The sequence below is a fragment of the Furipterus horrens genome, unplaced genomic scaffold (genome assembly GCF_987537825.1).
Source record: "Furipterus horrens unplaced genomic scaffold, mFurHor1.1.pri manual_scaffold_3, whole genome shotgun sequence".
Classification (NCBI taxonomy): Eukaryota; Metazoa; Chordata; class Mammalia; order Chiroptera; family Furipteridae; genus Furipterus; species Furipterus horrens.
In genome coordinates this window covers 195,991,271-196,017,501 of record NW_028327173.1, presented here as the reverse complement: position 1 = coordinate 196,017,501, position 26,231 = coordinate 195,991,271, and the positions used below count along the sequence as shown (strand labels likewise).

At 43.2% G+C, this 26,231-nt stretch overlaps 1 pseudogene; it reads left to right on the top strand.

Annotated features, from left to right (window-relative positions):
- Positions 1-5,650: 5,650 nt before the first annotated feature.
- LOC150017130 (large ribosomal subunit protein uL11 pseudogene) lies at positions 5,651-6,179 on the top strand (annotated as a pseudogene).
- Positions 6,180-26,231: the final 20,052 nt, after the last annotated feature.

The window sequence follows — 26,231 nt, the reverse complement described above, 5'->3', positions numbered from 1 at the left end:
TAAAGTCCCATCCCCACTTAAGACACACAGCTCTCTCTAGAATCAGATCCCTGTCTCTGCCTCCATCCCGATTTCTCAGTGCCTGGAGCTTTCATAATATGCTAACCTTCATGGAGAAGTGCCTGTCACGGTCTTGATTGCATCTTACACCCATTTTTCTTAATAAGAAAATAGATTTTAACCAATATACAATATATTACATAACAGAACCCACTCCTGACAAAAGCTTTCCCCTGGCTGGTTTGGCTCAGTGGATTGAGCGTCGGCCTGCGAGCTAAGTGTCGCTGGTTCGATCTTCCAGTCAGGGCACATCAGAGAAGGAAAACTCTGACTCCAAAAAACCTCCGCTGCCTTGCGGCATACCTCTTCAGGGGAAAGGCTAAGGGAGTAAACCCCAACAGAAAATCCGGAGCCGGAGTCCCTAAGGCGGTTTGACGTTGTAGTCAACACCGGCAACTCCTGCGGCGCACCTGAAGCCAAGCTGTATTGACTCCGTCTTTCCCTTGGACCCTTCAGCTGCGAAGAGAGGCGGGGTCTGCTGCATGGGCAACAGCAGACCCTCCATATCACCCTGCCCAGGCTCTGTAGCTTCAGCTTCACTGGAGAGGACACTCCAGCGTCATCGCAAGATGTCGATTTAACACGGGAGGAGACAGATACCGTGTCACTCCCGCGTCGGACTGCACAGCCATTCTCGGCGGTGCAGATAGACTCTTAAGAAGCTACACCATCGTCTCTTGAGACGGACGGCTGCCGACGACATAACAGAACCCCTGGCTGGTTTGGCTCAGTGGATTGAGCGTTGGCCTGCGAGCTACGTGTCGCTGGTTCGATCTTCCAGTCAGGGCACATCAGAGAAGGAAAACTCTGACTCCAAAAAACCTCCGCTGCTTGCGGCATACCTCTTCAGGGGAAAGGCTAAGGGAGTAAACCCCAACAGAAAATCCGGAGCCGGAGTCCCTAAGGCGGTTTGACGTTGTAGTCAACACCGGCAACTCCTGCGGCGCACCTGAAGCCAAGCTGTATTGACTCCGTCTTTCCCTTGGACCCTTCAGCTGCGAAGAGAGGGGGGGTCTGCTGCATGGGCAACAGCAGACCCTCCATATCACCCTGCCCAGGCTCTGTAGCTTCAGCTCCACTGGAGAGGACACTCCAGCGTCATCGCAAGATGTCGATTCAACACGGGAGGAGACAGATACCGTGTCACTCCCGAGTCGGACTGCACAACCATTCTCGGTGGTGCAGATAGACTCTTAAGAAGCTACACCATCGTCTCTCGAGACGGACGGCTGCTGAGACGAGACTTAACAGAAAGTAAGAATCTCTTTGTAAACCTAAATATGGGAAGTGTTGAGCCCAATTTGCCAAGTTTTCATTTGCATTTGTATTAATAGAGCATTTAGGAAGGCAATTTGTAGAAAGGTAGTGAGTTTCTTTTAAATGTGCTAATGTGCTCAAAACCATTTAAGAAAGAACTTCATCCTAAATATCAAGATCCTACAAGACACCCCTAGGTTTCCCTTGTTTCATATAGTTTTGGAGGATTAACAATAAGCCCAGGGACACCTGCTTCTTTTTGTTCCTATTGGTACAATAATTCCTCCACTCAGCAAGGATACAGTTAGTTCATAAGTGCAGAGATCTAAAAAGAAACTTTTGCCAAAGATCGAATGTCAGCCATCAGCTTAAACTAAATCATTCTCTGGGAGACAATGAGAGGTGGGAAGCTAAGCACTTGAACTGGAGGCTATGAGAAAAGAATGCAAAGGTTAAAACACTTGAATCAAAGACTTTGGTCTCCTATCAGCCCAGGAAGCTTGTTTTGATGCTGCTGCAGAGAATACCAACCCCAGCATTATCTGGTCCCCTATATTGAAATATCTTGCTGTCCTTCCTGTAAAATAAAACCAATGCAAGAAAGATTGATTGAATGTTGTGCTGCTGCTATGAAACACAAGACTGCCATTGTCCTCAACAATCTGAATTATAACAACATTATTATTATTAAATTGTTCACATATTTTAAGCATTTGCCATTGTACAAGTTAAAATATTTAATCATCACAGCAATGTTGTGAGAGAGATTTTATCGCCACCCCCATTCTCAGACAGGGATACTGAAACTAGGTTTACCAACTTGCCCAGAGTCCCAGGAATGGGAAATGGCAGCACTTAAAACTTCTTTCAGGAGATGAATCAAAAAGGATAAAGATTCTAAAGTTGTTTCAAATAATACAAATGATTTTGAATGAATAAGTGAAAATCCTAAAGAACAAAAATTGCTCTAAGGAAGTGAGAGAGGGAAGAAGCTCCTTAGTCTGGGGTAATAACAAGGCTATTACTTGAGATCATGTTTACTTTCTGTGACTAGGAGACAGGAAAGTTTTAGACCATTATGCTTAAAATGATACTTCATACACTGGACTACATACAATTCAACCCACACCCAAGGTGGAGATTCTAAACAGAACCTTTCTTCCCTAGACAATAAATAGAAAATCTTCACACAGCACCAAGAGTGTGGCAGTGAGGGTCAGAAACTAAGATGCAAAATCACAATTTTTTTTAACTACTGTAGTAAACAATGTCCAGGTTGAATTGGGAAATTTATTTATTCATTCACCAAATACATATCTAGCTTCTATTACATACCAGAGTCTGTACTAGGCACTGGCAGTACATAGGGGGGGAAATACAAGTTACTTACAAAGAGTTAAAGAACCTATATTAACTTTCCTATATGTATATAACTGTAGATTCTTACATTCATGGGTAATTTTGAAATTTAAAATGGTTGTTAACTCAAAGAGTTATACAAAGACAATAGAGAGAAGAGGTACCAAAGGGCAAATGCCTGACAGGCATCTTTGAAAGAAATCTCCAGATCCCTGAATCAGCAGGTTAAGAAATGTTACCAGTGGCAGAGAACCAGAGAAAAATTCTCTCGCTAAGACCGGAGACTGACTTCATCTTAGATATAACACATTGGTTGTCTCCACCATTTGTATTTTCTTCCTCAAATTAGAAAACTCTCAGAAGACAAATCAAGATCATTCCCTCTAGCTTGAATAATTTCTGGAACACTTAACTGTTCTCAGCGCATCAGTAAAAGTGGTTGCTGCCTACACCATTAGCATCTCTGAATTTGCCTGTCATAATTCCTAACCCTCCCCACCTTAAAAGACAAGACCTCTGTGAACAGAGAATGGACCTATCTTTTTATTATATTCCTAATTATGCACTACCAAAGGTTAAGAAAAGAATTTTGTTGTCCTGTAAAATATTATACAGGTTTTCCATAATGAGGAAAGACACAAGGCAAAATTACTGGCTACAATAAAAAGGTGCTTGGCGTTAAGAACTATTATTTTTTTCTCAATTGTGGGTTGTTGTTTTTTTTGTATTTGTATATGTATAACTGATTTCCTTTGCATTTTTACACTCTCCCTGTGTGAGGCAGTCCTGAGAGATAATGATTTAACAAGGTTAGAAGTCCTCAACTTCTCCAGCTGTTAAGTATTTGCCAGAAGAACCTCTTGTGTGCAATTATTATTATTGTTTACATTTGTTTCCTTTGGAAAAATGTTTCTCTTTCACATCAGAAAAACAGAAGGCCTTAGGACAGAAGTGGGGCCTGATGCGCCAACTTTATTTGGAAATCAAGATGGACTGAAGAAATCAACTGGAACAGTGGCATGTCACTCAGAAACAAAGGTGGAACCCTACCTAGTGGGTCATTTCACTCTGAAATGAGGATTTGGACCATTTTTTACAAATGAACACTAGCAAGTTTAGCAGCCATTAGAAACCACCTAATAACATTCAATCCTGAGTAATTTCCTACTCACACATCCTCGTACATTCCCAAAGTGTGGGGCCTGGCCTCTGACCATTCCTGCATCTGCAAGGTGTTCCAACCAGTCACAAGCACTCCTCTACCAGAATCCACAGGGCGACTTCATGAATGTCCACTTTGTAACTGTGATACCTTTTACTATGGGGGCTTCAGACAGGTGGGCATCAAGTCAGCCTTCTGCACATTGGGAACAAAGTGCCTAGCATGCAGGAGATGCACAGAAGTATCCAATGCAGGGATGAACAAACCTTTTTCGTAAAGGGCCAGATAGGAAATAGTTTGGGCAGGCAGGCCATGTATCTTGGTTGCAACTACTCACCTATTCTGCTATTCTGCAAGGTAGCCCAAAAGCAGCCATAGGCAATATATAAACAATAGTTATAGCTAGATTTGGCCCATAGACCAGACTTTGCCTACCCTTCAACTATTAAATGAATAAATCATCAGAGAATTCACTTTTCTATATAAATGAATACTGCAGATAATGAAATTATCATCTTTATATCTGTAAAGTTTTGTTTTTTTTTTTTTTTTTTGCTTTAACTAGTTTAAGATCTTTCCTAAGTATACTTTTACACTGGCCTACCTTTTTCAAAAGCATACTCAAAACACACCTTAATTCCTATGTAACTCAGGTTTTTACAATTAATTTACAATGCTGAAGTTCACTAATGTCCTCTGAGAGTCCGAGGCTGCATTGGGATATTTAATTGAACTCCAGAAAGCACCAAACCTCTGTTGTTTTTAGTCACTGCACCCAGTTGTGATTTTTCTGTCTCCTCCCGTCTGGTGGACTCTGAGTGCTGTCTTTTCCATTCTGCCCTTTGGGGGTATTACATTGGCTTTTCACAACAAGAGCCCAAGGAACAGCCAAGGCCCATCTCATGCTCAATGTTCTCTATTTCTTCTTTTCATGGAACCCTGGGACTCAACCTGCCCTTTTCTCCTTGTTCTGCCTTACCAACTTTATCCCCTTGTGGTTCTTCTCTTCCCTCGGTCTTAGAGTTGGCCAGAGTTGGCCAGAGAATAGGACACAGCCTCCCCAGCACTCCTCCTTCCCTTTTAAGGTTCTCCAGGGATTCAAGCCCTTTAAGTTTTTATTATAATTTAAAAGAGATATGGACAGTTAAAATGACAAACCTAACAATGTTACAAAGACACACAAACACATAAAGAATTCTTATAATCATGATCCCTAATCTAGTATTTCTCATTCCCTTGCTGAAATGCTACCTGAAACTCTCCATTGGACATTTGGGTTTCATTTTATTCTTAAAATCAGATATTACCAATTTTGATCACTTTTGCAATTCAAAGGTGAAGAGCATGTCAGACTCACCATCCAAGACGGTTCTTACTTCATACTTTCCAGCTTTACTTAGCCAGAATTTCAATGCTTTTCATGATGATGATGGTGATGATCGTGGTGGTGATTTTGATAGTGGTAGTTACTAACATTTATTAAACACTTATTCCTTTGTGCCAGACATCATACCAAACACTGTGTATACACATCTTCATTTAATGCTCACAATCTCATGAAATAGGTACCATACCAAAATTTAAACCTCAGACTCCTCCAATCGTAAAATATAGCTAGTAATTCCTAACCTGTAGGACTATTGCAAGAATTAAATAAATAATACAGGTAAAGTTCTTTGGACAGTATCAGACAGATTATACATGCTTAAAAAGTAGTAGCTAGGCTTTCGGTTTTCGGCTCAGAGGAGGCGAAGGTGCAACTTTCTTCGGTCATCTGGAATCCGGGTTCATCTGACACCAGCTGCCTCCACCATGCCGCCAAAGTTCGACCCCAATGAGGTCAAAGTTGTGTACCTGCGGTGCACTGCCGGGGAAGTGGATGCCACGTCTGCCCTGGCCCCCAAGATCGGCCCCCTGGGCCTGTCTCCAAAAAAGGTTGGTGATGACATCGCCAAAGCAACCAGTGATTGGCAGGGTCTGAGGGTTACAGTGAAACTGACCATTCAGAACAGACAGGCCCAGATTGAGGAAGTGCCTTCTGCCTCTGCCCTGATCATCAAAGCCCTCAAAGAACCCCCACGAGACAGAAAGAAGCAGAAAAACATTAAGCACCGTGGAAATATCACTTTTGATGAGATTGTCAACATTGCCCGACAGATGCGGCACCGATCTTTATCTAGAGAACTCTCTGGAACCATTAAAGAGATCCTGGGGACTGCCCAGTCTGTGGGCTGCAGTGTTGATGGCTGCCACCCTCATGACATCATAGATGACATCAGCAGTGGTGCCGTGCAATGCCCGGCGAGTTAAGAACTACAAAGGAAAATATTTCAATTAAAGATCATTTGGCAACCAAAAAAAGAAGAGAAAAAAAAAAAGTAGTAGCTAGGACTGTTTTGATATTGAAAATGCTGACCCACAGAGACAATCTAGAAACACCTCACATAAGGTTCAGCCGAGGACCCAGGCTTCATAAATATTGGTTCCCCTTTCAGTTGTATTACACAGGAACTAAAAGTTTTACTAAAATCTGTGCAAAATAAGGCATGATTCATTGTTCTGAAATAAATGTAAATGATGGGTGGCTAGAGGGCTGTTTTTAATTCTCTGGAAAATGTACAGTGAATAGAACAAATTGTTCCCATGATGAGTCCATGTTTAAGAGCAAAGACAAAATGCCGGCGTTCACACCACGTGTTCGGCCTTTTGGAGGCCACCTGGCCCCGCCATGCACCAGCACCCTCCCTCCCATATACGTGAGAGTAAACAAGCCTCCTTGCAGTCATCCTCCCCCCCTCCTTAGGTGTTTTTGACCTGCTGGAACTGACCTCATGTCCCTGGCCTGAGATCCCTCATCTCTACTTCAACTCGAACTCAATTTCTGACTCTTGAACTCCCTAGATTCCTCTTTTAATTTCTTTGGATTTCAGATGCCTCTTGAGTTCAATTGTTCATCATTCACTCATTCCAAAAATATTTACGAAGAGTCTCTATGGACCCCACAATGCTCTGAGAACTGGGATATGGTGGAAAACAAAATAGACAAGACCCTCAGGTGCTGTCTCTTCTGGTGTATAATAAGTGAATAAATAAATACATAATGTCAGGCACCTTACATTTTCTCACTTGAGAAACTCATTCCTGCCTCTCATCCTGCAGAACATATAGCAACCAGATTCTCCCTTTAACCCTAGGTGGCAGACCCATATTAATGCCATTCTTGTCATTCATATCATAGACCACTTTTAAGATCCTTGCCAATAAAGGGCAAAGTTCAAGTGAGCTAAAATGTGACCTGCTAATGGAAAAAAAATTAGAGGAAAGAGGAAAGGAATTTTATTTCCAAAGTTTATTACCAGCGTGACAATGGCTTCATTTTCCCTGAAGAGGAATTACCAGTAATTAGGATAGTCCATTCAAGATGCCACAGATGGCTGCTAATACCCTGAAATGATGTCCACTAGGATATTTCATCTATAACATGGGATGATTTTCAATCCTTTGTCATGCTTAGAAAGAAGCACCTGGGATACAGAAAAATTTGTTGTGAGAAATAAGAGGTCCATTACATGAAATCATGGCTCAGGGCATCACCCATAACACACAGTATGGTCAATGTGAAGCTTCCTTTATGTGTTACGTTCATACTTTTTAAGCTTTTGTTATATTTCCCTGCTGCTTCCACTGCCAAGATTCCACTGCACCTGTCAGGCCCAAACTGTCTGCTATTCTTCTTCAATCCGACTGTTAACCAACTGGATGGGCCCTTCTGTGCTGGCTCTCTCCAAGTAAAGGAGAGATCACTCCTTCCCAGAGGAGCAGCCATGTACTTATAGATCCAAACTGATTTGGCATTGCTCAGTTAGATAACTACATGGACACCTGAATTCTGCTCCCTCTCTGGTGGCATTTTGGGAGGATGGACAAAACACACCTGTGAGCAGCCACGTCACGATGAAATAGAGAGCTAGTCAGGAACATTGCATTGACCACAGCTGACCACACATATTCCTCCTCTGTCAGATTGAATACAATCATTTGTTTCTGTAAAAGAGAGAAGTTAAGATGTTACCATAACTGTAAGCAACTGCAAGGCAAAATCAACTCACATAAACTAGAAGTAAACTAGATCACAGAACTTGAACTTCATTCCTTGGCAGGCAACCAGCTCCCAAACCATAAATCTGAAGGTCAACCTCAACTCTTTTTTCACCCTCATTCAATTAGTGCCTAAATCCTCTTGACTCTATTTCTCAATGTCTTCCATACCTGCCTCTTGTCCCCATCCCCACTGACAGATTCTTACCTTGGACCATTTCACCTTCCACCTGACCACTGCCATAGTCTCCTAAATGATCCTTTTACTACCAGGCTCATTCTCAGTCCCTGTGTCTCCAATATTTCCTCCACATTTCCACTAAGCAAACTTTCTAAAATGCAAAATGCATCATATTATCACTCCTCTTAAAGGAGTTTGGAGACTCTTCAATCCTTATTGAATAAAAACTAAATTTAATCTGTCTAACAAGCATATGATCTCACCCCTGACATTTTATCTGACCCTGCTGGGAGAATATGCACATGAACTACTTGCAATTCTAAACATAATCTCATGTGTCTACCCCTCCAACCTGAACTGGCCTCCCTTCCAAACCTAACTCTTATCTGCAGGGCAAACAACCTACTCTTCACTCACTACTAAACAATGATCTTTAGGGCAAGGGCACTGTGTATTTTTTCTCTATCCCCAAACTTTGCTTGGCATATAGTAACCACTGAGTATGTAGTATTGTGTTGAAAGAATTAATAGGTGAAAAGAAAGAGTCAAATGTCTCATGACACTGGATAGATGAGTTAGCTAAAATATCTTCCTTCTCATTACTGCTCTTACATATTATTTAGAAATGTCTCATGACACTGGATAGATGAGTTAGCTAAAATATCTTCCTTCTCATTACTACTCTTACATATTATTTAGAGTTTTATGACAGCAACTGACTCACAACCTTGGTCACATGGTCTTTTCACCTTCAGGTCCACATCTGACATTGGTCTATCCTGAATATTGTAGCCAGTTACTAGTTTCAAAGAAACAGCTTTGACCATGACATTTTACTGTTCAAAACATGTCTAAAGTTCCTTACTTTCAACTCCATGACCTGACATTCAACAGCCTTCATATTCTAGTTCCAACCCATCTGCTCAACCTTATTACCCTCTACTCTTCTGGAAGCCCTCTATTGAACAACCCACCAAAGTTAATATAGTTTACTAATAAATATATTTTAGTCATTTGTGTTTTTTACTAAGAATTTCTTACTAATTATCTTGACCATTCCTCTAGGTTTACTTCAAAAATCATCTCTTTCTAAAACCTTCCATGATAATCCCTGTCAAAAAGGATTCCCCAGTTCTGAACTTCTATAGCATTTTTTCTATAACTTCTTCCTAGTACATATCAACTTGTATCTTTCTTAGAGTTATTTATGAATATACAGCTCAAGTACAATGTTACAAAGTCCTGAAAGCCAGAAATTCAACCTTATTCATCATATCCTCAACAGGAGTATTCAACACATTCCGTGCATATAGTACACTATCAATAAAGACTTGTTTAATTAGTTATTTAATTATCCAGCCCACTAAGAGCATGGGACATTCTGGATAATATTTCTCACTCACAAATATCAGAGCATGGATGTGCAAAGTACTTTCTCACCTGTTATCTTACATCCACTTCACTACAATGCTATGAGATAGAAAAAGGACAATCATAGTTCTATTACAATCACTGAACTCTTCAGTGTTGTTCAGTTAGTAAGCGGAGAGCTAGAACTTAAGTCAAAATGCCCTAGCTTTATATTCCATGACGTTTTCCCACTACTGGTACCTTGTGCAAAAGTTTGGCCTTCCCAAAGGCATGCCCCTCATTCATGAGGATCCAGTAGAAGCAGCAACATTCCCCAACCCCAACCTCATTTCCTTCCTGCCAAACTTCCTCCAGGGCTTGGTGTACTTTGAAGCAGAAGCCAATGTCAGCCCCAATGTTCCTGGCTTTTCCCCAGCCATTCTGCCTGCGTTTACTGGCATGTTGGCACTGGGCTTATTCTTTACCTGGTATTTAAATCACCCCTTTAGAGGGACTGGTCAGCTAGGAAGAATATTACTACCTTCTACTACTGTGGGAACCACTGGGAACCCCAGAGTTAGTATGAATTTATTTTAAGCTGAAGACATTTGAGATTCAACAAATGCAGGAGAAAAACCTCAGAGCTTCCCTCTCTGACTAAAAACAACAACTTCTGGGAAATGAGGCTGCCCCACATTCTTTCCTATGGGTGGGTCTACTCCCAGGAATAACACCGGAGAGTAAGCCCATCATAAATCCCACTCTAGAGGAGCTTCTATGAAAATGATGGAAAGATCTCTCCCACCTGCAGAAACAAATGTTATCACAAACTTTTTATCTCCTGTTTGTTCTCCTAGAAATCCATCTATCTTCTCTAAAGAAACCATTGTTTTTCCCATAAAAGCCTTCCTCATTCTGTCCCTTTCCCCTGCTAAGCTAGGCATGTAAACCTCCCATTTTAATCATTTAGAGAGCTAGCTACTTCTTTTGTGGGCTCCCATATGTGCAGGAATAAATTTTTTTCTCCTCTTAATCTGTATTTTGTCATTTTAATTTTCAGATCCCCATCACTGAACCAAATAGGGTAGAGGAAAAGTTTTTCCTCTCCAACAACACCATAAGGGGATTCCAGCAGCCAAAAACTAATTAAGCACTGGTGAGGTGACATTAATCTAAAGATGACAAGACCATGAAGACAGAGGCCATAGGCAGAGTGGAATTTAAGCAAAATTCTTAACCTAGAAAGAAGCACAGAGTAGTAGTTAAGCTCACAGGTCTGGAATCAGACTTCTAGGTTTACATCTTGGCTAGCTGCATAACCCTGGACTATTAATGCAACTTCTGTGTGCTTCAGTTTTATCCTCTATAAAAGATGGATGATAATTTTTTCTCCTTCATAGGATAATTGTGAGCTTAAATGATTGTTACCGAGCAAAGCGGGGCCCATTCACATGGCACCTTAGTGTATGACCCAACAATTAGTGTTGAGAAAAACAGGTCTTTATTTACAATATTTCAACCTTGAGGAGTGGGGCTGGGAGCACTTCTGCTCAGAGCCCTATTTTCCCCTGAGACCCAGCAAATTCCCTTGCTCCCCAAAGGCCAGAAACCAAAACCAGGCCCAATAGTTCCCCATCCCTTATCTGTCAGCTCGTTCCTTCAGGATCTGGGGTACATTGTCATCAGCATCTGTATAACAGTCCAGGAAAGTATGTGCCATGTCACACTGGATCATGGTAAAGTCCAGGAAAGGCACAAGTCCTAAGAGAGTGTCCTTTCCATATGTCCTGAGTTCCAAGAGTCCAGATAGAGTCTGGGTCTGCAAGCCGAGTCCTCGGTGGCTTTGGAGTCACGTGGAGTGGGCACAATCAGAGCAGCATCATGCCTGCTTCCCTGCTAGCCCAGGACACATGGCCAAATCCTGACTACAAACTGCAGAGCTGCTACTTCACTACGGGCACCTTGACTGAATCCCCTTCTGGCTCAGCGCTCCTTCCTCATGGCTACTCCTCCTCTTCTCTTCTACACTCACTCCACCCACATGGCCCTCTCCCATGGCAGACCAGCTCTCCTACAAAGCTGCCTAGTTGCTACATCCTGTCTCTCCCCTTCTGGCTGCCTGCCCTTATTTTAAATGCCGGCCCAGAACACTATACATCATTGTTAAGAAAAGTATCTTAAGCTTATCATCCACCCTTTTGCCTTGGGGCAGCAGTACAGTTATTATCTAGTTACCAACTTGCCATATATATGCAAAGTACCTCAAAAGCTTGCATTATCTGCTTTCCCCATCCCCAAAACCATGAGCTGTGGGGACTTTGGGAAGGGCCCTTGCTCTGCTCCGCAAACTCATCAATGCAGAGCCCAGCAAAGTACCTGTAATATATAGAGCAAGAAGTTCAGCTAAAGTAATAGGATGTTGAGTGATAATTATTACATCACCAAAATTGCCAACAAAGACCCAAATCTATGGATAAGGAGACTCCACAAATGCCACATTCTAAACAAAGCTGTCACCTGGGGCCGGGTACCTCCCTCAGAGTTTACTAAGCCTGTCAATGTAAGAATGTCCAAACCTATAAAGAATTTTTATGAGTTTATTGGAACCAAAATAGAGGACATGCCTAGAAGCAAGATATCAACGGACTGAGGAAAACTCTTCCTAGAATGGCATTTTGTAGCTTTTTAAGTACATTTGGAATTAGGGAAGATTACATGAAGGTGGAAGAAAGCAAGGAAGGGATTGGATTACAGGAGAGTTAACAAGATTATGTGCTCTTTTAAGAGTGGTTTTGCTTCTGGGAGGTCTGAAAAGAGCCATATCAAAGGTGTGGAAACCTAGATACACAGAAACTATTGACAGGACTTGCTTAAGGAAAAGATCAACTTTTTTTTTTTTTAAACTAAAGAAGTTATATGACTGGGGCATGACTGTTCCCCATGAATACGGGCATGAATTTATGGTCAGATGACCCCATGAGGTTAGGTTCTGTAGAACCCTTTTTTCGTCCACCAGCCTGACCTCCCCTGTCACCACCATCCACCACTGCAAATCTCTGCCCCTTCTTAGTTCATAAAAGACAGCCCTAATGGGGCTAGAGTGGAAGGGGGCAGAGCCATCAGGGTCACGGGTTTTGTCAACGCATGCAGGGTCTGTGATGGGATGTCACCTCCCCATTTTCAAAAAAAGAAATGAAAAACTTTAAGACAACTCACTCCTCGGAGAGACAAAGAGTGCCTCCCAGATGGGGACTCTGGCATCTCACTCCCTGAATGGAGCTTCTACAGCTATCAGAGAGCTATCAGGAGAACCTGACCTCCAACTCCTGGCGACAAGTGATCTTGAACATGAAGACTATGTCCATTTGAGGGTTCAAAGGTTGTCAGAGAGACGCACTTCATCAAGGTGAGAAGGGACTGTGGCAGAGGACACCTATGGAGGAAAGGATGGAGTCTCCCACAGCAAAGATTTTGACAGCTCTTTCATGTGAAAGAGCACTGAGGAAAGGCAAGAGAGAGGGGGTGCCTCCCTAGAAGGAAACTGGAGCATGGACCGATCTCAGGGGATTTGGGGGGCGGACAAGTTTGCCCTCCCTGGGGGACCTCAGTGATGGAGAGGACTGATGGGGACGGATTACTAAATCACAAGCTGTGACAAGGTCACCAGAAAGAGACAAAAACACAGGGACTCTTGAGATAACCAGGATCATCAACCTATTGTGACATGGGCCATGAGACACGAAGGCCCACTCACAGTTCTTGCATTGTCCTGCTTGCACAGCCTGCAGCAGGCTGGTGTGAGACATGCCCCTCGCCCGCAGTGGGCCCATGGGATACCGCAGCCCTGCACTGCATGGCACGGGTCCTGGACTGCTGCTGTTCTCTCTCCCTGAGAACAGCGCACAGACACATGGGCCGGGAAAGTTCACTGCGCCCCTAGCATGACCAGTTGCAGTGATCTGGCAGTGCACCCAAGCCCCGGGAGAGGGAGGGAGCTGCAGCTAGGCAAGGAAGACACTGGCTTCGCAAGTGCCCGCTCCAGGGAGACAGCCCAGAGCTGGAGAGATGGAGACCCATCGAAGTACCAGCCTTGGATTACAGGTAAGAATGGAGAGGATTCCCTGGGCGTGAATTTGAACTTCAGTCTTTTGGGGAAGTAAGGATTTTCTGTTTTGCACAGGAGAGTGGCTTGGAGCAGGGGAGCCTCCAGCTCCCCCAAATTGGGTATCCTGTTAATAAAAACCTTTTTTTCTTCCCCACCAATCTCATCTTATGGTTGTGTGCATGCAGCAGCAGGAGGCAAAATCCCATTTTGCCCTGTAACAGCATCAGCATCTTAGAGATGCCAAATCTGCCCAAGCCCATGAGACCAGAGACAGATGACGGAGCCTTGACTATGTGTGTGCCTGTGTGTAGAGCTGTGTGTATGGCAACTTGGGGAAGATCAAGGGCAGGAACTAGCCTGGGAAATCCAAGGAAATTAGCAAGAATAGGGTTTGGAGCCTCAGAGTTTTAATTAGCCAGCATGAGTGAGTGGCAAGGTGGGTTGGCTGAGTTTAAAGGCACAGTGTCAAGACAGACACCTGGAGCCGTTTGGGGCTCTGCAGGGCTTGTATGTAAACAGCAATAATGTGAAAAATATTATTGCCTCTCAGCAGCTCCCAATTTCTCTGATCACCTGTACTTTTCAAGAGCAAAGTACTACACCATATCTTTCTTCCTTCTCATCCCTTTTAAGGAGATGGGATGGGAAGGGGGGGCGGACTCTTTGATCCCTTTGCCCCATAATGCAAGCCAAATTGGTAGTTATCAGAAGCCTCTGCCACCCCCTGGGAGGATGAGGCTTGGCAAGACATTCCTGACCTGCAATTTCCATTCTCTGCGCAGCCAACTCTGTAATTGCCTCTGATTGGCCCCATAAGTGGTGAGGTTTCTTGAAGGGACAGAAGTGTGAGGATTATTTTCCTTATTTTTAACCAACTAGAATGCGACTCTCACCCCCAAGGCAGCTTCTTTCCAGGAGATGGATCTGCTAAGTCATTTCTGGATGGGTGTGTCTTCTGGGTGGTCCCACACACAGGCCCAAGCCCCCAGGAAACCTGTGCTGAATCACCAGAGGGTCTCCACACTACCCACCTGTGCTGAATCACCAGAGGGTCTCCACACTACCCACAGAGACGGAAAGGCTGCAGGTGTCGTTGCTAGGAAATCACACTTCCCTAATGAGCCAAGCCCAAGGACAGGTCTTCACTGTCCTCACACCACTGAAGTCTGTACACCAGCCATCAGTTTGGCCTCCCTTCAGGAGGAGTGTGCCGCTGAACACAGATGGCCAGAGGCTGCCCTTGGAGAAAATGTCCCTGCATTATTAGCAAGTGAGACTGCCAAAAAAAAACCCCTGCAGTCCCACCAAAACTTCTGCAATGCCTTGCACTAAGTTACAGTGAGATTCAATGTGAATTCAGCTGCCGTGCCAACGAATACAGGTTCCCTTTTGTCCAGCAATTGGATGAAATATACGAGGCAAGGCTGGAATCGCTGGCAGTTCCTTTATTACAGACATTACAGCCCCCACGCGTGCACCTCTGCCGTTCACTCGCTCGGCGCCGCTCCTCCCAACACAAACACGAACACGAAACCACCCGCGGGGGTTCTACCTCTTTTATATTATTTATAAACAAAGCCAGCCACTAGCCAAAACATGACATCAATGCATATACAACTGCAAGTGCACTGCACAGGCAAATCTAACTAATTCTTATCTAAAGCAGCCTACGCCTGGGCATCCGGGGTGAGGAAGGCTGACTGGATTCTGTTGTTCTCACATCAGCTAAAGCAGTTTTTGGCACAGACTTGAAGGAATCAGCCCCCAGGGTGGTCAGCTTGCCACCTTTCTTCCCAGAATACACTCCTTCAGGGAGGACTCAGCTTCTAAAATATCTTCTTAGCTCACTGTTCTCATCACCTCTTCTGTCCATACTTCTGTCCATATATTTTAAGAACTTCTTTAGTTTAGAACTTTTGATTAAAGTTAATACTTAATGTAGAAAGCTAGGAAAATATAAAAAGTTTAAATAAGGCAAAATTAATAATAAACACCCCTAAAGAGAGATTGCCTATTAACACTTTGGCACATCTGCTTCCAAACTTTTATGTTCATTTAGTAAGAATAAATGTGTACGTGTCACTTAATAAAATGAATATAGAACTTGGAAAATTGAGCCCACATTGCATGGACGCAGAGTAAACTGTGGAATCAATTGCCTAATTCCACCTCTTTCTATCTGTGTCTCAGCTGTAACAGGTGAATATCAGCAGCTATGTTAGAGAGTTCTTCTAAATAATAAATGAAATAATATAGATAAAGCTCTTATAACAGGACAAAAGTACATGAGGGATAAATACATGTGAGTTCTGTTGTTATTGTCACTTGGTTTGGTGGTGGTGGTGGTGGTGGTTCTTTTATTGTTCTATTACAGTCGTCCCAATTTTTCCCCATTGCTCTCACCTGCCCCGCCCACACCCCTGCTCCCACAGCCCATCCCCACCCCGTTACCCCGTTGTCCATGTCCATGGGTCATTTATACTAGTTCCTTGACTAGACCCTTCCCCATTTTCCCCCCTTAAACGCCTCATCCCTCCCCTCTGGTCACTGTCAGTCTGTTTCTTGTTTCCATGCCTCTGGTCCTATTTTGCTCTTTTGTTTGTATTGTTTATTAGGTTCTTCTTACAGGTGGGATCATATGGTATTTGTCTGTCATTGCCTGGCTTATTTCACCTAGCATCATATTCTCTAGTTCCATCCATGCTGTTGCAAAAGATAGTTCCTTCTTTCTTTCTGCCGCAAAGTATTCCATTGTGTAAATGTACCACAGTTTTTTGATCCACTCATTTACTGATGGGCACTTAAGCTGTTCCCAGCACCTGGCTATTGTAAATAGCGCTGCTATGAACATAGGGGTGCATAGGTTCTTTTGAATTGGTGTTTCAGGATTCTTCAGGTATAATCCCAGCAGTGAAAATGCTGGTTCAAAAGGCAGTTCTATTTTTAGTTTTTTGAGGAAATTCCATATTTTTTTTCCATAGTGGCTGCACCAGTCTGCATTCCCACCAACAGTGCACGAGGGTTCCCGTTTCTCCACATCCTCGCCAGCACTTGTTGTTTGTTGATTTGTTAATGATGGTCATTCTGACTGGTGTGAAGTGGTATCTCACTGTGGTTTTCATTTGCATCTCTCTGATGGCTAGTGATGTTTAGCACCTTTTCATATGCCTATGGGCCCTCTGTATGTCCTCCTTGGAGAAATGTCTGTTCATGTCCTTCACTCATTTTTTAGTTGGATTGTTTGGCTTCTTGGCATTGAGTCATAAAAGTTGTTTTATGTATTTTGGAGATCAATCCTTTGTCTGAGGTATCATTGGCAAATACATTTTCCCATACAGGTGGTGCCTTTTTCATTTTGTTGATGTTTTCTTTAGCTGAGCACAAAATTTTTAATTTGATGTAGTCCCATTTGTTTATTCTTCCCTTTATTTCTCTTGCCCTAGAAAATATATCAGCAAAAATATTGCTGCACGGAATATCTGACATTTTACTGCCTATGTTTTACTCTAGGAATTTTATGGTATCACAGCTTATGTTTAAGTCTTTCATCCATCTTGAGTTTATTCTTGTATATGGTGTAACTTAGTGGTCTAGTTTCATTTTTTGGCATGTACAATTCCAGTTCTCCCAACACCATTTGTTGAAGAGGCTATTTTTACTCCATTTGATGCTCCTGCTCCCTTTGTCAAATATTAATTGACCGTAGAGATTTGGGTTTATTTCTGAGTTTTTTATTCTGTTCCATTGATCTTCATGTCTTTTCTTATGCCAGTACCAGACTGTCTTGATTACAGTGGCCTTGTAATATAGTTTGATATCCGATATGGTGATCCCTCCTACCTTCTGCTTCTTTCTCAAGGTTGCTGAGGTTATTCGGGGTCATTTTGGTTCAATATAAAGTTTTGAAATATTTATTCTAAATCTGAAATATGTCATTGGTATTTTAATAGGAATTCCATTGAATCTATACATTGCTTTTGGTAGTATGAACATCTTAATGATGTTAATTCTTCCAATCTGTAAACACAAGATATGCTTCCATTTATTTGTATCTTTCTTAATTTCTTTCTTCAGTGTTCTGTAGTTTTCCAAGTACAGGTCATTGACCTCCTTGGTTAAGTTTATTCCTAGATACATTTTTTTTCTTGTTGCTACAGGAAGGAGCCGGGTGGCTCCCGTACTGACTTTGAGCAGGACCTGGCCCCTGGGACAACAGTGGGGCAGGCGCCAAAGCTCCCACAGAGCCAGTGGCCAGACACGGTGATGTCAGGCAGGTGGGGCCTCAGTGGTATGGGACAAAGGCCTCATGGAGGGCAAGGCAGGTGCCAAACACTTGCTACACAGAGATGCAGGTCCCAGGTGCTAGAAGGTCATGATGGGATTGGCCATTCAGGGAGGCCCCGCCCCTTCCTCTGTGACCTCTCAAGGTCCATTGATGTTTCCATGGAGACATCAGAAGGTCCTGGCTGAAGTCAGTTCAGTGTGTGCTAGAACCCCAGAGGAGGAGGAAGCAAAGGAGAGACTCTCCCTGTTTCCACTCTTATTTGAGTTCGTTTGGCGCACAACTGCCCCTACATGGGCAATTTCATTTCTCGGATTCGCTTGTTCTTCTGCCGCCTCCGCCGCGGCCACCATCCCTTGCCTGGTGGCCATCACCATGTCACCCGTGATTATGGCCCACCTGGCTGGGACCACCCTGCTGTCAGACATTTCCACCCACTATTTCATTTCTGTCATGCTCCCGGTCCATCGGCCTTCGGCCTTGTCCCGAGAGGGCGGTGTCCTCTCGCACAGACTGTGCGCTTCCCTCTGGTAGTCCACCAGTTGGTGAAATGGAAGGACCCCCCGCAGAAGCCTGTGCTTCCTGCTTGTACATCCGGGAGGTCTGGAAGCTTGAGACTGGGCCCTATTCGTCATTCAGGTCGCAGATCTTCTGGCCTGCGCTCACCACCTGATCAGGCAGTCAAGGCTGAGGAGCCAGGACCCTCTATAATCGTCCCACTTCCTTTCCCAAAGGAGGTGGTGGGGAAGGTCCCGGAAGAGTCCCCAAAAGACACGGCACACAAGACCAGCCAGGTAGAGGAAAAAGGGCAGGATCATGGGGACAGCCCCCACAGCAGTGGGCATCTGCCCAGCACTCCAGATTCAGTATGTGTAGGGAAGGAGAAGCAATCCAGCAGCAATTCTCCCCCGGCCTCTGCCAGCAGGAGGCCCCGCAAAAGAAAGCAGTCTGGGCCGCTCTTGCTTCCACTGCCACCACTGCGGTGGGATCGAGGTGAGCTGCCCCCGCCTGCTAAACTTCCTTGCCTTGCCATGGACCCAAAGCTGCACACCATGGAAAGATCTGAGGGTCCAAGGAAAAAGACTGCGGGGGACAAGACCCAGGTCACTCAGCCTGCTGCTTCTCTGCCTCCACCTGCCTCGGTGCCTGCAGGAACCCTTCCCCTGGCCACTCAAATGGGGCAGGCACCTGTTACCATCACTGCCAGAGCATCTACACGTTTGACCTCTCGGCCCGCTTTACAGGATGATGACACCGAAATGGACACGACTCCTCCGTACTATGCCACCACAGTCGTATCATCTCCAGGTGGCAGTGTAAGATCCATGGCAGTTCACCAAATCCCTGCCATGGACCCCGAGGAGCCTATGGACACCACTCCTGCTCCATAGGAAAACCACTGCCCCCTGTCCTTGCCCTTCCTAATTCTGACCACATACCACCCAGTGGCAACATTCCCTTGGCTAAAGTCACCACCTCTTTTCTTAACTGGGGATCCATCTGGCCACAGCATGGCTGCTGCAGGAGGAGGAACATCCACAACCTCATTGCAGAGTATAACACCTTCCCCATGATCACAGGCACTAGTGTTCACGCTTGCCACCAGTGCACCTGCAGTCCACCTGGTGTACAAGATCTCCGACACTTGCAACAGCCACCACCATGGAGAATACAGGTATGTCATGAGACATGTCTCTTTCCACCTTCTGTCAGACCACTGGGGGCATTTCTGGCTGCGTCACAGCCATTATTGTTGCAAGTCTTAGCATCATCCCTGTGTTTAGACACACTTGTAGCTGCACTGTATTTCAAACCTGGAACCTACCTGTGCTGAATCTAGGTGATGCTATGGCAGGTTACAACTTCCCTCCCGTGATGGGAGGGCGTGTTCTTCCCACTTTGCATTAGTACAACGGGGGCCCACCTGGCCATGGTGGCTGATTTTTTTTTTTAATGACAAAGTCAATAGAGTAATAATTTGTGGTATAATCAGTAGCTTCAGAGAAGGAAAACTCTGACTCCAAAAAACCTCCGCTGCCTTGCGGCATACCTCTTCAGGGGAAAGGCTAAGGGAGTAAACCCCGACAGAAAATCCGGAGCCGGAGTCCCTAAGGCGGTTTGACGTTGTAGTCAACACCGGCAACTCCTGCGGCGCACCTGAACCCAAGCTGTATTGACTCCGTCTTTCCCTTGAACCCTTCAGCTGCGAAGAGAGGGGGGGTCTGCTGCATGGGCAACAGCAAACCCTCCATATTACCCTGCCCAGGCTCTGTAGCTTCAGCGTCATCACAAGATGTCGATTCAACACGGGAGGAGACAGATACTGTGTCACTCCCGAGTCGGACTGCACAGCCATTCTCGGCGGTGCAGATAGACTCTTAAGAAGCTACACCATCGTCTCTCGAGACGGACGGCTGCCGCCGCCGACGACGACAGTAAATGAGATTTTTTCCCAGTTTCTGTTTCTGATATTTCATTGTTGGTGTACAAAAATGCCTTCAATTTCTGAATATTGATTTGTATCCTGGTGTTTTACCAAATTCATTTATTAGGCCAAGTAAGTTTTTGGCGGCGCCTATAGGATTTTTTATGTACACTATCACGTCATATGCAAATAATGACAGTTTTACTTCCTCCTTTCCAATTTGGATGCCTTTTATTTCTTTTTCTTTACTGACCACTGTGGCTATAACTTCCAATATTATATTGAATAAAAGTGGTGAAAGCAGACATTCTTGTCTTGTTCCTGACCTTAAGAGGAATGCTTTTAGTTTTTTGCCCATTGAGTATGATGTTGGCTGTAGGTTTCTCATACATTGCCTTTATTTTTGAAGTATGCCCCATCTATTCCCACTTTGCTGTTTTTATCATAAATGAGTGTTGTACTTTATCAAATACTTTTTCAGCATCTATTGATATGATTGTGTGATTTTTGTCTTTCATTTTGTTTATGTTGTGTATTACATTCATTAATTTGTGGGTATTGTACCATCTTTGTATCCCTGGGATGAATCCCACTTGATCATGGTGTATGACTTTTTAAATGTGTTGCTGAATCCAGTTTGTGAATATGTTGTTAAGGATTTTAGTATCTGTGTTCATCAGCAATATTGGCCTGTAGTTTTCCTTCTTTGTTGTGCCTTAACCGGGTTCTGGAATTAAAACAATACTGGCCTCATAAAAGGAGTTTGGGAGTCTTCCCTCTTCTTGAGTTTTTTGGAATAGTTTGAGAAGAATAGGAGTTAGTTCTTCCCTAAATGTTTGGTAAAATTCAGCTGTGAAGCCATCCAATCCATGGCTTTTGTGTGCTGGGAGTTTTTTGATTACTACTTCAATTTCACTAGTTATTATCGGTCCCTTCAGGCTTTCTGCTTTTTCTTGATTCAGTTTTGGAAGATTATATGTTTCTAGAAATTTGTCCATTTCACCCAGGTTGTCAAATTTCTTGGCATGTAGTTGGTCATAGTAATTTCTTACAATTCTTTGCATTTCTGTGGTATAGGTTGTAATTTCTCTTCTTTTGTTTCATATTTTATTTATTTGGGTCCTCTGTTTTTTTCTTGATGAGTCTAGTTAAAGGCTTGTCTATTTTATTTATCTTTTCAAAGAACTGGTTCCTGGACTTACTGATCTTTTGAATTGTTCTTAGTCTCTATGTCATTTAATTTGTTCTTAGTCTCTATGTCATTTAATTCTGCTCTGTTCTTGATTATTTCCTTCCTTCTGCTTGCTCTGGGCTTTGTTTGCTGTTGTTCCTCTACTTCTTATAGATGTAGAATTAAGTTGTTTATTTGAGGTTTTTCCTTTCTTTTGTTAGGTAGGCTCGTATTGCTATGAACTTCCCTCTCAGGACTGCCTTCGCAGTGTCCCATAGGATTTGGGCTGTTGTGTGTTCATTTTCATTTGCTTCCATAAACCTCTGATTTCTTCCTTGATCTCACTGTTAACCCATTCATTATTTAATAGCATGTTATTCAGTCTCAATGAATTTGAATGTTTTAGGTTTTTCCTTGAGGTTGGTTTCCTGTTTCAAGACATTTTTATCTGAGATGCTTGATATGTTTTCAGTTTTCTTGAATTATTGAGGCTTGTTTTGTGTCCTACTATGTAGTCTATCTTTGAAAATGTTCCATGTGCATTCAAAAAGTATGTATATTTTGCTTCTTTGCGGTGAAGGGTACTGTTAACAATTAAGTCCGTTTGATCTACAGTGTTGTTCAATGTCACAATATCCTTGTTAATTTTTTTCCTTGGAAGATGTATCTGTTCTTAGCATGACATGTTAAAACCCCCTACTATGAGTGTGTTGCTGTCGATATCCTTCTTGAAATCTTCCAAGATTTTCCTTATATATTTTGGTGCTCCTATGCTGGGTGCATATATATTTATAAGGGTTATATCTTCTTGATAGATTATTCCCTTAAGTATTATATAGTGTCTTTCTTTGTCTATTTCTATGGCCTTTATTTTGAAATCTATTTTGTCTGATATAAGTATTGCTACCCTAGCTTTATTTTTTTTCATGTCTGTTTACTTGGAATATTTTTTCCATCTCTTCACTTTCAGTCTATGTAGATCTTTTGTTCTGAGGTGGGTCTATTGTAGACAGCATATATGCAAGTCATGTATTCTTATCCATTCAGCTACCCTATATCTTTTGATTGGAGCACTTAATCCATTTACATTTAAGGTTATTATTGATAGGTACTTATTCATTGCCATTTTTTCCCCTTCGTACCTGTGTTCCTCTTGCTCTCTTTTTCTTCATCTCTTAAAACAGATCCTTTAGCATCTCTTGCAGTGCTGCATTGGTGGAGATGTATTCTTTTAGTCTTTTTTTGTCTGGGAAACTCCCTAATTCACCTCTCATTTTATCTTTTTTAAGACTTTATTTATTTCTTTTTAGAGAGAGGGAGAAGGAGAAAGAAAAAGAGGAAGAGAAATATCAATGTGTGGTTGCCTCTTGCCTGCACCCAACTAGAGACCTGGCCTGCAACCCAGACATGCCCCCAACTGAAGACCCAGCCTGCAACCTGGGCATGTGCCCTGACTTGGAATAGAACCAATGACCCTTTGGTTTGAAGGCCCAGTGTTCAATCCACTGAGCCACACCAGGCAGGGCTCACCTTGTATTTTAAGTGAGAGCCTTGGTGGGTGAATAGTTTTGGTTGCAAGCCTTTGTTTTTTGTTACTTGGAATATTTATTGTCATTCCCTTCTGACTTATAGTGCTTCTGTTGAGTAATTAGCTTATGGCCTTATCAGAGCTTCTTGTATGTGACCAGCTGTTTCTCCCTTACTGCCTTTAAGATTCTCTCTTTGTCTTTAAATTTTGCCATTTTAATGATGTTGTGTCTTGGAGTGGGTCTGTTTGGGTTCATCTTCATTGGGACCCTCTGTGCTTCCTGAACTTGCATGACTTTTTCTATCCTCAGATTAGGGAAGTTTTCTGTCATTACTTTTTCAAACAGGTTTTCTTTCCCTTGCTCCTCTTCTTCTCCTTCTGGTGTCCCTATGATACAGATATTATTACATTTCATGTTGTCATGCAGCTCTATTAAAACCCCTTCATTCTTTTTCAGTCTTGTTTTGTTTTGTTGCAGTGTCCGGGAATTTTCTACATTGTCCTTCAGCTCACTGATCCTTTCTTCTGCTTCATCTAGCCTGCTTTTGATTCTTTCTACCATGTTCTTCAATTCAGAAATTGTATTCTTCATTTCCTCTTGGCTCTTATTGATAGTTTCTGTGTCCTTTTTCATGTTGGTTTAGTTCACAGTAAGTTCCTTGTAGCTTCCCTGGAGTTCTTTGTAGTTTTCACTGAGTTTGTTGAGCAGCCTTATAATCATTATTTTCAACTCAATGTCTGATAGTTTGTTTACCCCTATTTCATTTAGCACTCTGTCTTGGGATTCCTCCTTTCCTCTTAATTGAGGATTGTTTCTTTGTCTCCCCAGTTTAGGTGGCTCCTCTTATTTTTTCTGCTTCTTAGATTGATCTGCTTTGACTTCCTGTCTTTGTGGTATGAACTTCTATAGTAGAAGACAGGTGGGATTCAATGGTGTGGTCCCCTTGATCTCCTGAACATGATGCTCTTGGGATGCCCTTTATGCCATTCATGTGGGGTCTCTGGTTGTAATTGGGTTTTAGTTGTTGTTGAGTCATTCTTTGGTGGGTCCTTCCCTCCAGCTGGCGGGCTGAGTCATTCCACCCATCATATTTTGTATGCTGTTGTACAGGTGCACTGTCTTCTCTTTCTGGCTCTGCCCCTGCTGATGTCATATGGTGTCCCATTCTGGCCCTAGGCAGCCTGGTTAAGGCTACCAGTTATCCACAGTCTGTGGCTATCTCCTTCTGTAGTCAACCTGTAATCAGCAGTCAGGCTTAAACACTACAGTGTGGGAATTCCTCTGGGAAAGACTATTGCTTCCCCTTAGACTGATGTCACTTGGAGGTGACTGTTCTGTCTGAGCAAGATGGCTCCTACAATATTGGTGACGACTCAGCACAGGGATTCTGGTGGCTGCTCCCTCAGTTCTCTCCCCAAAGCCAGTCTCCCCAGGCTCTCCTCAAGTGTCTCTAGTCCACTCTTCTCCCTTTTGCCAGAGCCCAGGGTAAGTGGCTACAAATAAAATTTTATATGTTGGCCCTTTAAGAGGCTCTTTGTGTCTCCAACTATCTCTCCCTGGCAGACAGAGACCCCTTCACTTTTTACAACTGGCTGTTACCTGGGTTCCTCTCCAGCTCTGGTGCTGTAGGCTGGGGAGCTTAGCTTGGAGTTTATATCCCACACTTCTCAGAGGGAAACCCCAGTCACTAATATTTCCCTCCAGCACTTCAGCGGCTGCCCATGGGAGCCCAGCCAGCCCTCTCATATCTCCTCTGCACTCCATAACAGTCAGGTTGTGGTGAAGTAGTCTCTTCTGTCTGTCCACAGTTGTAAGGCTTCTCTCCAGCTATTGCTCAGTTGATTATTCAGGATGAGTTCTCTACAATTTAGTGGTAATCCCAGATTGGTCCTGGGAGGAGGTTAATGTAGCTTTCACCTTCTCCTCTGCCATCTTGGATATGATTTGCTTTTTTATACTATACACATCTTTTTTTTCTGTGCCTTGAATGCAGTTTACAGTAATGAACACTACTCCTGCATCCCATTGAATGCAACAATGTCAAAGCCATCTGTATTGATGCTGGTCTCTTTCAGAAAATGCCCTGACCTTGCCAGCATCCTCCTGTGAGAGGTTGATGTGACAGGATGGCCAGGATCAGCTCAAATACCTGGAGGGGCAAGGGAAGGTTATGGAGGTTTCAGGCAAGCCAGCATCACAGCTGTCCTCAATTACCACAAACAGATGTTGGCAGTTCAACTCATTAGAAATGCAATCCAATCACCTTGGCATTCTAATCCTCTTACTAGAAACTCCAGAGATAGGGATATCATGCACTCATAATTCCCATGGTCATGTCAATGAAGGTTATCCTCTCTGTCTTGGAGAAAACTGTGCCCAAGCAAAGACTTCATGTGGCAAATCTCCATGGGGATTTGAGCAGTGGTTCTCAACAGAAGTATAGTTTAACCCCAATAGGCAAAGACTAGAGATACTTTTGGTTGTCACAACTTGAAAGAAGGGGCTGATACAGCCACCTACTGGGTTGAGCCCAGGGGTGTTGCTAAACGTGTACAGTGCACAGGACAGTCCCTTCAAAACAAAGAAGCATCTTCCCCAAAATGTCAATAGTTCCAAAGTTGAGAAACCTTTGATTAGATACCCCAAGCACATAAATTAAATAAAGACCTTTAAGTTAAAAGAGGGAAATGGTTAGTGTGAGGGTCTATAACGTAGATCACAGAGGCCTTCAGAGAGCTTGTATTTATCATATAAGATAACTACAGTTTCTATATCTTTTCTTTGTGGTGGGTGGAAGAAGAAAGGGGCTCAAAGAACAGATACTTTCCTAAATGAAGACTGCCATCTACCCAACTTCTCATCATAGAAAGAACAGTGAGACTTCTAGGATCTTTCATATTAGAAAATATAAGGCTCAACTTTGGGAATAAAATACTTTCCCCATGTGATGATTAGTTTTATGAGTCAACTTGAACAGGTTAAAGAGGTGCCAAGACATTTGGATAGACATTATTTCTGGGTGTATCTGTGAGGGTCTTTTGGATGAAATTAACATTTGAATCAGTAGACTGAGAAAAGCAGATTGCTCTCCCAAGTGTGGGTGGGCCTCATTAAAGGTCTGAACCAAACAAAAAGATGGAGTAAAAATTCTCTCTCCCTACCTGATTGTCCCTAAGCTGAGTCCTTCGTTTTCCATCTTTAGACTCTGACTCAGACTGGAACTTCCACCATCAGCTCTCCTGGGTCTCCATC